Below are 13,301 nucleotides of genomic sequence, written 5' to 3'. Positions count from 1 at the left end.
AATGTTAAAATAACTTCAGGATATCCTCCTCTTGGGCCTTCCTCTGCTTTTGGTTTGTAAGAATAACCAGAGCCGAAGGCCCAGGGTGACTATCAGTGGAAGAAGTGACAGCTGAGATGGGATTTGAATCCATGCATACAGAGTACAGAGCGTTAGTTCTCCATCAGCTCCTCTACTCAGCCATCTTGTCGAGGGAAGGTGCTCCTGGGTGAACTCAAAACAACCCCCGGTCTTCTGGTCAACGGCCAGACCCCTTGACCCCATGGGCCCCAGAGTTCCCCTCAGCCTTCTTGAGGAGCTGATGCCAACCTCTCTCCCCCAAGTGGACCATAGGGAGCTTTGCCCCCTCCAAGCCTCTTGCATTTCCTGCGGTCATCATCTGCCTTCTTTGAAGTCCAAGGAGGGCTGGTTGGATGGAGACTCTATCAAGCCTGATAGGATGACCAGAGGCTGGGATGAGATAGGATGGGAGAAAAGAGGGGGAGGGAAAGGTGGGGGAAGGAAAGCCAGGACAATTTTCTGGCCAGTTCAGCTTACTTTCCTGTGAAAATGAACCTTCCTGAAAATTCCAGCTGCAGAATGGTGGATAGGCTGGAAGCAAAAGCTTTCCCTGGCCGGGAATCGAACCCGGGCCGTGGCGGTGAGAGCGCCAAATCCTGACCACTAGACCACCAGGGAAGGACAAAGTGGCTGTCATCCCTCCAGCTTCTCCTTGGAAGGGATATCAACTCCAACAGCAGGAAAGGTTTCCAGTGAAGGGAGTCTCACACTGTAAGGGCTGGATTGATGCATCGGAAGCATTTCCCTGCCACAGAGATGGAGGCTTTGGCATCCTCTCTCCTTTTCTTTACCTCTGCAGAATGTGAACCCGTAAAACTGTTAAGACCTTTATTCTCTAGTTTTTGGCTCAGGACAATTAATCTTCTTTGGTCAATGGCTTAAAAGCATCCTCTGCTTCTTCATTCCGTTTTGGATAAGGGAGAAAAGAAAATGGTGCTTCTGGTTCTTTGTATATGTTTGTGTGTGTGTGGTATTTCCCCACACTTATTTGGATCTTGGAATGGCTGTGGTGCTGAGCAAAAGATGTGTTTCTGCCTGGTTTCGAACCAGGGACCTTTTGCGTGTGAGGCAAACGTGATAACCACTACACTACAGAAACCAGAGGTATAGGTGTGCTCAACTGGTATGCCCATATCTTTATTCCAGACTGTTATTTCCACAATAGGATAGGTTACAGGATTGTTATGCCCCTCCAGAGCACAGAGCTCATGAAGCAGATGGCTAAATATTAAAATCTGGCAGAAAATAATAGAGAATGTGGCCTCTGCAGTTCTAAGATAAAGAACCCAATAGATAAACATTCTGTAACCTCCACCTATTATTGATCAACTCATCAAGCAGGCCGTCCCTGGGTGGGCTCGAACCACCATCCTTCTGGTTAACAGCCAGACGCGCTAACCCATTGCGCCACAAAGACCTAGCACAGGCCTCCCTCTCGCTTCCCCCCACCTGAGCATCCATAGCTGGGCTGGCTAGAGAGCAGTAAGATACCTTGATCACTAGATCCAGCGTGTTCCTCTCTCCCGCCATCAGATGAGGAAAGAGAAACCCTGGATGTAAATATTGCTTCTCTCAAGACAGACTCTGTACAGCTGTGCCAGTGGTGTAGGGGCATCATGCAGGGTTTCCAACCTTGCGACCCGGGTTCGAGTCCCGGCTGGCGCATGTCTCCTTCCACCTTTTGCTCTTCTAGGATGTACAGGCAGCATCACCACATGAAGTTTTGATCCCAGATTCTGTTTTCATCGAGAGAAAAAGAGCCACGTTCTTGGTGGCTGCCATGGACCTCATGTTGGAATGAGAAATGTAGAAATAATATCCTGAGATCCCCATTCTTGCCAGTGGGGGTGCGATTCGAATCCAGGCATAGGGAGCATAGGGCAGTCACAGTTCAGTCCTTTTGCCACCCAGCCGTCATACAAAGGGAAGGTTGGAGTGCATCACATCAGACAGGTCACTTAAAGCCCAAATCATGAAAATGTGACTCATTCACTTTGGCCATGTCCTGAAGGAGAATTCACCGGACAAAGACTTTTCTCTTTTCCTCCAAGAAGCTTCTTCAGCTCTGACTGGATGGTGGGGAATGGAATGTCTGCAAGGAATATTAATCCTTCCATTCCCCACCATCCAATCAGAGCTGAAGAAGCTTCTTGGAGGAGAAGTGAAATGTCTTCAGAGGAAAACAAGGAAGTCCAGTTGCCTCCTAAAAAAAAGCAGCTTTGGGAATCCCTGCAGTCATCATCTGCCTTTTCTGAAGGTCCAAGGGAGGCTGGTTGCATGGAGACCTTGTCAATCCTACCAGAGGACCGGAGGGTGGAGAGGGATAGGGAGGCAAGAGAAAGGGAAGCCAGGGGAATTTCCTGGCCAATTCAGCCTATCTTGCCATGAAAATGAGCCTCCCTGAAAATTCCACCTGCAGGATGTTGGATGGTTTGGAAGCAAAAACCTTCCCTGGCCGGGAATCGAACCCGGGCCACAGCGGTGAAAGCGCTGAATCCTGACCACTAGATCACCAGGGAAGGACAAGGTGGCTTTTGTCTCTCCAGCTTCTTCTTGGGTGGGGCATCAGCTCCAGCCTCGGGCTCTTTATCTCCTGCTGTAAATTTAGGTCTTTGAGCAAATTAGTTTCCCCTCAACTTCTCCACTTAAGTCTTCTGTTAGGTGGCCGTTTCAAGGTAGCATGAGAATCCAAAACCCTCAAGTAGACCCCTCCAAACATCTCATGATTGTAATTTGCAATCGACCCAAAGTTCATTAAATATATGACTCAAAAATAATCAAGTTAAAACTATTTAGTTAATTTAATCACAGGTTTTAGGTAAATGTAAAAATCAAAATCTATTTTAGCCCTCTGTCGTTGGGTTTCATAATGAGAAGCAAGGGTGGAAATGTAGATTGAAACAAGATTAAGGAAAGGAAGAACAACTTGAATCTTTTATGTTAAATGAGAGCTACAACTTCTCAAACTTTTTCCACTGATATGACTTCTCCCCTCTGGGAATCCTTTAATGGAACACAAATCCTCCTAATCACTTTCCACATATTTTTCCGTGCTCCCTGTATTGACAGGGATTCTCGCCTCAGTGGCGACTCATTTTATGCCTACTAAGATCACTTTTGTATCTAAAGCTCTTCCCACACTCCATGCACGGATATGGCTTCTCTCCTGTGTGGATCCTCTTGTGGGAATTAAGAATAGTCTTACGAGTAAAGCTCTTTCCACACTCCATGCATTGATATGGCTTCTCTCCTGTATGGATTATCATGTGGGAATTAAAACTAGTGCTACAATTAAAGCTCTTTCCACACTCCATGCATTTATAAGGCTTTTCTCCTGCGTGGTGACTCTTTTTATGCCTCCAAAGACCTCTTTTGCATCTAAAGCTCTTCCCACACTCCATGCACAGATATGGCTTCTCTCCTGTGTGGATCCTCTTGTGGGAATTAAGAGTATCCCCACGAGTAAAGCTCTTTCCACACTCCATGCATTGATATGGCTTCTCTCCTGTGTGGATCATTTTGTGGGAGGTAAGAGCAAAATTCCACTTAAAGCCCTTTCCACATTCCACACATTGAAATGGCTTCTCTTCCATGTGATTCCTCTTATGGGAATTAAGAACACTGGTAGAAGAAAAGGTCTTTCCACAGTCCATGCATGGATATGGTTTCTCTCCTGTGTGGATTATCTTGTGGGAATTGAGACTACTACTGAAAGTAAAGGTCTTCCCACACTCCATGCACGGATATGGCTTCTCTCCTGTGTGGATCCTCTTGTGGGAATTAAGAGTATCCCTACGAGTAAAGCTCTTTCCACACTCCATGCACTGATATGGCTTCTCTCCTGTGTGGATCTTCTTGTGGAGATTAAGAGTAATCCTACGAGTAAAGGTCTTTCCACAATCCATGCAGGTATTTGGTTTCTCTTCTGAATGTGTTTCGTTATGGAAAATCAAATGATCCAATGTATTAAAGTTCTTTCCACACTCCATGCTTTGATCTATTCTTTCTCCCATATCAATGATTGTATGGTTAGGAAGCCGACTAACCCAAGGAAAGCCTTTTTTAATTCCATTTTGTAATTGCTTTGTTTCATCACTCTTTGGTTGCATCTGATCTGCAAATTTCCCTTTTCTGTCTTTCGACTGGATTGCTTGGCTTTCCTCCTTGCAATTCTTACTCTCTTGCCCATTATATCCTTGAAAAAGCAAAATGAAAATTGTCGGAAAACTATGGAAATGATTAAAGATCAAACTTTTTCTGCTAAAATTTATCTGATCAATATATTTTTCTCTGCTTTCTTGACTGATATGAAGATCTGAACTAAGGTTTTACCAAATATGAATTTCCAAGTGGGCTCCTATCAGGTTCATACATCAGGAACGGATCATGTCACAATGAACCTAAGATAAAACCCTGATCTAATCTTTGACCACCAGTGTATTGATGACATTGTGACATGAACTCCTGAAATGCTTTGGATACTATATCATCAGACAGGGGCAGCAACTTACCCACCAGCTCCGCAATTTCAATGAAAGTCTCGTTTCCACTTGTCTGCAGAGCAGTGTCTTTGAAAACCAACAGGACCTTATGGATGGCAATAGCCCCCCCACTTCCAATTTGGGATGATGCCAAACTCAGGGCCCAAGTGGGCCCATTTCAGGGCACATCCAAATCTTGCTTATGCATGCCAATCCGTTGCTTCATCCACCATCAGATCATGTCAAAGAACAATATTATTATACGCTAAATTGGTGTTCAATAGCATCTGGTCTTGAATAGCAGCCATTCAGCATCAATACAAGGAAGGCGGAAATTTCCTTAAGGGAGGCCATCCTATCCCTGCATGCAGCCCACCCCACAATTTCCTGCTATATTCTTCTGCGGCATGAAAATATATCATCATCATCACTGGACTACTGCAACGTGCTCTACATGGGGCAGCCCTTGAAGAGCATTCGGAGACTTCAGCTTGTCCAGAATGCAGCCGCACGAGCAATCGTGGGTGCACTTCGGTTCACCCACGTAACACCTATCCTCCGCGAGCTGCACTGGCTGCCTATTGGTCTCCGGGTACGCTTCAAGGCGCTAGTCGTCACTTATAAAGCCCTTCATGGTATTGGACCTGGGTACTTGAGAGACCGCCTGCTGCCAATTACCTCCAATAGACCGATTAGATCCCACACATTAGGCCTCCTCGGAATTCCACCCGACGGCCAATGCCGGCTGGCGGCCACCCGGAGGAGAGCCTTCTCTGTGGCTGCTCTGACCCTCTTGAACGAGCTCCCCGTGGAGATTCGAACCCTCACCACCCTCCAGGCCTTCCGCAAAGTCCTTAAAACCTCGCTGTTCCGACAGGCCTGGGGCTAAAGAGCTTTTGCCACCCTTCTCGAATGGTATGGTTGTTGTGTGTTTTTAAATTTTGTATTGTTATGTCTTGTCTTTTTTATCCCCCTGTCTGTACCCCCTTCCCTGATTGAATTGTGAGCCGCCCTGAGTCCCCTTCGGGGAAAAGGGCGGCATATAAATGAAATAAATCCAATCCAATCACCATCATCATCTTAGCCGCTGTCTATCCATTGCAGGATGAAGGCCTCTTCCGCATGTTTCCAACCAATACCGTCATGAGCTCTTTTATTTTTTGGCCAATTGTCACTTTTGTGAAAATAAATAAATATAAATATTTTGCATTTTATGAGCAGAAGGAACTTGGAAAGATACCCATTTCATTTCTGTGAAAATGGATACCTGTGCAGTGTTCCAATTTTTCTTTCAATAAATTTCTTTGTTGGCTAGAGGCAGTTTGGTCTACTGGTTAAGGCACCACACTAGAAACCAGACGCCTTGAGGACTAGCTTCTCCTTAAGCATGATTGCCACTTGGGTGACTTTGGGCCACTCTCTCTCAGCTCGCCCAAGTCACAAGGTTGTTATTACAGAGAAAAAAATAGGAGATGGAAGGAGTATTAGGCATCTCCGCTGCTTTATTTATAGGCAGTCCTCAAGATACGACCATAGTGGGATCCACCCATTACTGTTGCAGGTTGCAGAGTCTTTAGGTGAAAGATGTCACTTCATGACCCTCCCCATTTCTGTTCTCCCTGATTAAACATAAAACCAATGTTCTAGTTGTTAAGTGGAGCACCTGGAGAGCCTCCTGGGTGGGGGAGGATGTTGGGGGTCTACTACAGGCCCGGGGTCACTTGCCCTTGTCCTCCTAAGGCCTCCCCCACCCCCAAGCCACTCCATGCTCCACTCCTCATGCCTTGGGTCCCAACAAGGCTTCTCCTACTCCCACCGGGTCCTCCCAGAGTTTAGGCCTGGTTCACACCCCACCAGGCCAAACTCTGAGGCCTTCCAGAGCACTGGAATGACTTCCTTCTTTGTGCAGCCACATGACACGGTTCCAAATATGGCAGCCATTTTGTCCCAGCAACAAAATGGTGGCAATGCTCTGGTTACCACCAACCAGCCCAGGGACAAACTGCTTTGTTCTGCTGATTTAAGAAGCTCTGCACAATGGTTTCTTCAGCATTCAGAAGCGTATGCAGCACCGTGGTGACCTCTCTAAGGCAGCAGAATGAAGCAGTTTGTGCGGCAGTGGGCATTTTGTCTGTGACTATTTGTCGGTGGGAACAAAATGGCAGCTGTATTTGGATTACTACTGCTGCATGGCCTGGAGACAAACTGCTTCGTCTTGCTGCCTACACAGTGCTGAAGCTTTCTGCTGCATCCAGAGGCTTCTGCAACACTAGGCCGACTTCTCTAAGGCAGCAAAATGAAGCAATTTCTCTGGTGGCTGCCATTTTGTCCCACCCACAAATAAGTGGGACAAAGTAGCGGCTGCATCTGGATTGCCACCTTGCAGCCCTGGGACAGATGCCCTGCCCTCTTTCTACAACATGAGGTCCGGAGAGCTTCAGAAAACAAACGTGGGGTGGAATGGGCCTGTGAGGAGCAGGCCCAAGCACTGAAGGATTCTGGCAAGTTTGGATAGGGAGAGAGGTGGCCACTCACTGGTAGGTGGAACAAAATGGCAGCCGCCAGGGAAATTGCTTCATTTTGCTGGCTTAGAGAATTTGGCAGAGTGTTGCAGAAGCTTCTGAATGCAGCCGAAAGCTTCAACATGGTGCGGAACTTCTTAGGACAGCAAAAAAAAAAACAAAAGGCAGTTTGTTTCTGGGCCATCCGGTAGCCGCCCAAATACAGCCGCCATTTTGTTTTAACCTTGAAACACGGTCAACCCCTGGTATGCCCAAATATGGGAGGGAGCATACTGCTTCCCTTTTCTGTCTATTGGCTCACTCTGGGAGCCATCCAGGCAGAAAGCCTTTTTTATGTTGCCTTGTTACATTTGTATTGCATTTGTGCTGATAAATAAATAAAGGGAGACTAGTATAGATCTATTTCAAGCAATTTATCAGCTAGCTAGCCATACCCTTACTGGGAATCGAACCTGGGCATGCCCAGTAAGGGTATGGCTAGCTGATGAGAGCTAAATACCGTATATACTCGAGTATAGGCCGGCCCGAATATAAGCCGAGGCACCTAATTTTACCACAAAAAACTGGAAACGTTATTGACTCGAGTATAAGCCTAGGGTGGGAAATGCAGCAGCTACCGGTAAATTTCAAAAATAAAAATAGATACCAATAATGTTTTTGAATATTTATTTCAAAGAAAAACAGTAAACTAGCTCTGTAAGTGGAAAAGAGGGTCAATAAAAACAATATGGTATCAACAATAACTTTAAAAGTACAAAAACCTTAGCTCATTCAGCAACCAAGCTAAAACACAAGAGTTAAAATCCTTCAAAACTGGATCCCTCCTCCTCATCTGTATGTCCAAACAGAGCTTCAGCATTAGCTGGTGTGAGGTTATCAGCATAGACATTGTCATCATCACTGAGTTCGCAGTCATCACCATCACAGCTGTCGTTCTCATACAAAGCGCTGTCCTCACTGCCATCCACAGCATTACTAATGCCACATTTCTTGAAGGCGCGTTGCACCATGTCCTCCGGAATCTCTTCCCATGCATCACGAACCCACTTTGCTATCAATTCTATGTCGGGCTTCATCAGATTTCCACCTTTTGTCCCGTCGGGCTTGACCAGATGACACCCATTCATGCCACATCTTTCTCACACGGTCTTTAAAAGGTTTATTTAAACACACATCTAGCGGTTGCAATACAGATGTAAGCCCACTTGGAATAACGGCCAAAGTAACTTGAGAAGATTTTGCCATTTTTAAAATGTCATCAGATGTGTGGGCTCTGAACATATCCCAAACTAGCAATGATGGTTTTTTTCTTTAAGGCTGCTCCTGGTCGTTCTTTCCAAATTTCTTCCAGCCATTCTTTTGTTCCGTCTTCATCCATCCGGCCTTTAATATGTGCGCGCACTGTAATTCGTGGTGGGAATTTGACCTTTTTAGGCAAGGTCTTTCTTTTAAAAATAATGACAGGCCGCAGCTTAGTTCCATTAGCCAAACATGACAGAACAACTGTGAAATGTTTTTTTTTTCATTTCCTGTGGTTCTGAGAAAAATAGTTTTGTCTCCCAAACTTGCCACAGTTCTGTTGCTTGGAAGATCAAAGGTCATAGGTGTTTCATCCATATTTCCAATATCTCCCAGGTCAAAGTTATGGATCCTTCTTTGTTTTATGATGACATCACTTTTTCATCAAGGTCTTTTGGCAACTTCTATGAAATCTTTTTTCTTTGCCGCAAACATAGGGCAAACCTATTCATGAAGCGGGTACACCATCCTGCTGACGCAACAAATTTTTCAATGCCTGGTGCTTTTAATTTGTCATCTTGTGCCATTTGAAGGGCACGTAAGCGAATTCCCATGCGTGTTACGCAGTAACCATTTTGACGACACTCCATAACCCATTTATGCAATTCAGTCTCTAGAGCCCCATATGAAGTTGTTAAACCACGTTGAGCTTTTTTTGACTTTGGAATCTTTTCCAAGTCAGCTTTCTTTTTCCGCCATTCCCTCACTTGTTTTTCATTAACACAAAATTCCCTACTTGCCATACGGTTATTGCTTTCTTCTGCTCTTGACACAACCTTAAGTTTGAAACCAGCTTCGAATGACCTGCGTTTTTGTTTTGGTCCAGGATTACCGGTAGAAGTATTGGGATCCATTTCTAACAGGATAAAAAAAAAAAAAGACTTGTTCGGGTACCGTATCTTTTGAGGCCTAATGCAGGCTGATATTACAGAAAGTGATGACATGACTGTTTGCCTAGAGCAGCCTGTGTTAGGGCTCATGACCTCATGATGCTGATGTCCCGCTGTGATGATGTCCCGTGCAGCCGCGGGAGCGATGTCCCGCCTCCTATGACACACGGCACAGTGATTCCTATCATTGGATCACTGTACCAGAGGAGGTGGGACATCACTATGTGGCTGCTTGCCATAACAAGGAGGAGGTGGGACATCGTTGCAGAGCGGCAGGAGGGGGAGGAAGGGGAAATCGTAAGACAGCCCTGCATTACATTAGAACGTGAGGAGGGGGGATGGTGCGGTGCGCGCTGCGCGGCAAACTAACACAGAGGGAGGGGAAACTCACAGGGGCGCCGGGCCATTCACGAGCGTCACCCAGCGGCATGGCCCCGCCCCTTTTTCTCCTCCATTTCGGGCAAATTTTTAACTGACTCGAGTATAAGCCGAGGCGGCTTTTTTCAGCCCAAAAAGTGGGCTGAAAAACTCGGCTTATACTTGAGTATATACGGTAGCTTGAAATAGATCTATACTAGTCTCCCTTTATTTATATATATATACACATGTGTGTGTACATATTTACATACATACACACACACACACACATACATAAACAGCTGGTTGCATCTACTCCCTTATTTCACTTAATCTATTTTTTTTAAATAACATCTAATTCCCCTCTCTGACCCCATGACTTTTTTCTGTTTCTGAGCAGAGATGGGGATTCTTACCCAGAGAAGCCAGATTCCTCGAATTCTCCAGCATGACTTCCCCATGGAGAGCTTTTTGGTCAGCATCCAGTTGAGACCACTCCTCCTCGGAGAAATACACGGCCACGTCATCCAAAGACACAAAATCCTGAACAAGGAAACAAGTTTCCCTATTAACAGATAATCCCAAGCATAATTTGGCAGTTTTCTTCCTCCAATTCAAGGCGAGAGATGCAACGGGTACAATGGACACTTGTGCACAATTCAAAATCTCCCAGCTTTTGGCTAACGGCACAACTGACGTTTGCTGCAGGACCTGGGATACCTTTCAGTGAAGGGAACTAAAAAAAGTCTTCTGGGTTAAAAATGGTGGTTAGGTCTTAAACCTACTACTTATCAGTGGCTCCAATTCTTTGTAGGTTGGGCAGAGCAAAATACTGGTGAAACCTGCCCTGAAATTTTTGCCAATGGCTTACTTTATCCAGTGAGGGAGCAACTCTGCCCCCATTTCACACCTTCATGGAAATGTTGGGTGAAGTTGCAATGGTAGATGACAATGGCCCTGGGGGACAGAAGGAAGATTTCCGGTTGAGACAACATCTGCTCAGGGAAATCTAAGCCTGAAGAAGGAGGGTGGAGAAAGCTTATCAGAAGGAACAGGTAGGTTAAACCAAGTGTGAAATGTTAATGACCCGATCCAAATGTGTACTGCTTAGAAACAGCAATACTATACACCAGCGCCCCCCCCCCCCAACGTTTTGGGCACCAAGGACTGGTTCCGTGGAGAGGTTTTTCCGCAGACCAGAGGGGGTTGGGGTGTTTCATTGTTGCCTTCATCCTGTGAATGGAGCTTCACATGTTTGAGTGGCCCGATTTCTGGCATGGTGCACACCGGTGTTGTTCCATGGAATGGGAGCTGGGGACCCCCTGCTGTACCCTGAACTCCAGCACAAAATGAAACCCATCCAGGTTTCATGAACCTTCTCTGATGTTTCTCCTCCTTACCTGAAGCCCAGGTTCAGCTACTCTTTCAGCTCCACCACAAAGACGAGGGGATTCCAAAAAGACCAAGGACTGCTTTCTACTCTCTGTGTGTGAGAGAAAAACGGTGGAAGCAGATTCGTTAAACAGAGGGATTCTAATCAAGAGGAGCAAGGAAGAAGCTGAATGTTGAAATCTCACACCACACAGAAAGAGCTTCCGTTACCTGATGTGCTGTCCTGACTTTGATTTTTCCGGAAGCTCTCCCTGAACAGCAGCTCTTGAGAAGGTTTGGATGAATATTTCTTTTCCTTGGCATACTCAGTCTCCGCTTCCAAGGATTTCTGGACACAATGTGACACGAGGAAGAAGGGACGAGCAAAGAGATTAAAAATGAATTATCATACTGCACCCTCAACCTAGCAGACCCCAATGTCTATCGCTGAAGCAGGAAACTGAGAATGTAAGAATTGCCCCAAATATATCCTCTGGAAGAAGAAGAAGGGAACAATTGGCTTAGGAGCTCATAATCCCCCAAAACTGACAGAGAGACAATTTGGACAATTCCGTTTTAGAGCTGCCACGATTACATTCTCTCACCTGCAACTCCTCTTGCATCTTTTCCTCCTCCTGAGTCAGCAAGAAACCCTCGGCCAGGGCCACCGCCTGGGAGCTGCTCTCCGCTCCACACTCCCGCACCCATTGCTCCATATCTGGGGGAAGGACAGCCAGGAACTGCTCCAGGAGCACCAGGTCCAGCATCTGAGCCTTGCTGTGTTTTTCCGGCTGCAGCCACTGACGACAAAGGAGGTGAAGCTGACTGCAAACATCTCGGGGACTCTTCCCCTCCTGGAACTCCACTTTTCTGAAGTCACAGGATTGGACCTCTGAACTCCTGGCTGCTGTTTCTTGGCTCTTCTGCCCAAGATTTGCCCCATTCTTCCCACAGCTCCCAGGCTGAGTAACTGGAGGGCCTTTCCCAACATCTGCATGTGCTTGCCACTGTCTCTCCATCTTCTCTCTGGTCTTCAAAGCTGCCAAGGCCATTCGATCCTCTTCCCTCACAAGGTCCTTCAGTTTCTGGAGGAATCAGGAAAGACTTCTATCTTACATATGTGAAATGGAAAACAAGTGAAACTTCCAGAATTACAGCTTGACCAACTGAGCAGCCACAAAAACCCAAATAAGAAATTCTTAGGAACCAACCAATATCTGGGAAGAGGGAGGGACATCTTAGTAGGTAGGCTGATTTATCTTTGTGTGGAGAAAAATATGTAGCTTCTAGATCAACTTCTGTCAAGGACTAAAAGTATTGGATAACTACATTTAAAATATGTATCTATATCTTAATGATGCATGCAAATAATTTCGAGGACTGTTTTCAATGTTAAAAACAACCTCTGTACAATCCAGATCATAAATGTCTCAGGTCTCCAAGTAGCAATTGAAACGAATAGCTAACTAAATTGATTTAATGGATAAATCAATCAGTATTTGAACTTCCAGCCAGCAGAATCCCATTAACCTCCTGGTCCAAGCCCTTAGCTGAACTCCAGAAGCCACAATTAACAAACCACCATCCAAAGCATATCGAACTAATCTCCAAGTGAATCAGCCAAAGCATATTTAAAGCCATGTAGGCTTTAAACATGCTTTGACTGAGGCACATCATAGAAAAAGGCACATCATTTCCCACTTTCAGCCTAATCCAGTCTTTCTTCAAACTTGGCCAACATAAGATGTATGGACTTAAAACTCCTGGCATTTACATTGGCCAAGTTTGGAAAAAAAACCAGTGGCTTACAGAGCACAGGTAGTCCTCAGCTTACAAGAGTTCGTTTAGCGACCATTCAAAGTTACAATGGCACTAAAAATTGACTTATCATTTTTCACACTTGTGACTGTTGCAGCATCCCCACGATCACATGATCAAAATGCAGATGCTTGGCAATTGATTCATATTTATGACTGTTTCGGCATCCCGAGGTCATGGGATCACCTTGAGCAATCTTTCGACAAGCAAAGTCAATGAGGAAGCCAGATTCATTTAACAACCATATTATTTACACGTGTTGATTCACTTAACAACTGTGACAAGAATGGCACAAAATTCACTTAGCAAATGCTTCACTAAGCAACGGAAATTTTGGGCTCAACGGTGATTGCAAGTTGAGGACTACCTGCATATAGTGTGAATGGTGCATCCCAGCCTGCATTTCCACCTCAGTTCATGTAACCCTTTCTGGCAAAGCCAACTGGTGACAGTGGAGGAAAGCGGGGAAACAGGAAAGTGAGTTCGAATCCTTGCCCACCTTG

The 13,301-nt window shown here is 45.6% G+C and overlaps 5 non-coding genes and 1 pseudogene across 5 annotated transcripts; 1 reads left to right on the top strand and 5 right to left on the bottom strand.

The window, feature by feature from the left end:
- Window positions 1–606: 606 nt before the first annotated feature.
- TRNAE-CUC (transfer RNA glutamic acid (anticodon CUC)) lies at window positions 607–678 on the bottom strand. The gene has a single exon. It is a non-coding gene; the product is annotated as a tRNA-Glu (tRNA).
- Window positions 679–1,086: 408 nt separating this feature from the next.
- On the bottom strand, window positions 1,087–1,159 carry TRNAV-CAC (transfer RNA valine (anticodon CAC)). Its single transcript has one exon. It is a non-coding gene; the product is annotated as a tRNA-Val (tRNA).
- A 244-nt stretch (window positions 1,160–1,403) lies between these two features.
- Window positions 1,404–1,477, bottom strand: TRNAN-GUU (transfer RNA asparagine (anticodon GUU)). The gene has a single exon. It is a non-coding gene; the product is annotated as a tRNA-Asn (tRNA).
- A 177-nt stretch (window positions 1,478–1,654) lies between these two features.
- Window positions 1,655–1,725, top strand: TRNAG-UCC (transfer RNA glycine (anticodon UCC)). Its single transcript has one exon. It is a non-coding gene; the product is annotated as a tRNA-Gly (tRNA).
- A 782-nt stretch (window positions 1,726–2,507) lies between these two features.
- On the bottom strand, window positions 2,508–2,579 carry TRNAE-UUC (transfer RNA glutamic acid (anticodon UUC)). Its single transcript has one exon. It is a non-coding gene; the product is annotated as a tRNA-Glu (tRNA).
- A 510-nt stretch (window positions 2,580–3,089) lies between these two features.
- On the bottom strand, window positions 3,090–12,011 carry LOC148047398 (uncharacterized; annotated as a pseudogene).
- Window positions 12,012–13,301: the final 1,290 nt, after the last annotated feature.

Source organism: Thamnophis sirtalis, unplaced genomic scaffold (genome assembly GCF_051295495.1).
Source record: "Thamnophis sirtalis isolate CommonGarterSnake01/CBP01778 unplaced genomic scaffold, rThaSir2_p1.2 scaffold_3, whole genome shotgun sequence".
Classification (NCBI taxonomy): Eukaryota; Metazoa; Chordata; class Lepidosauria; order Squamata; family Natricidae; genus Thamnophis; species Thamnophis sirtalis.
This window is presented reverse-complemented; position numbering and strand designations above follow the sequence as displayed.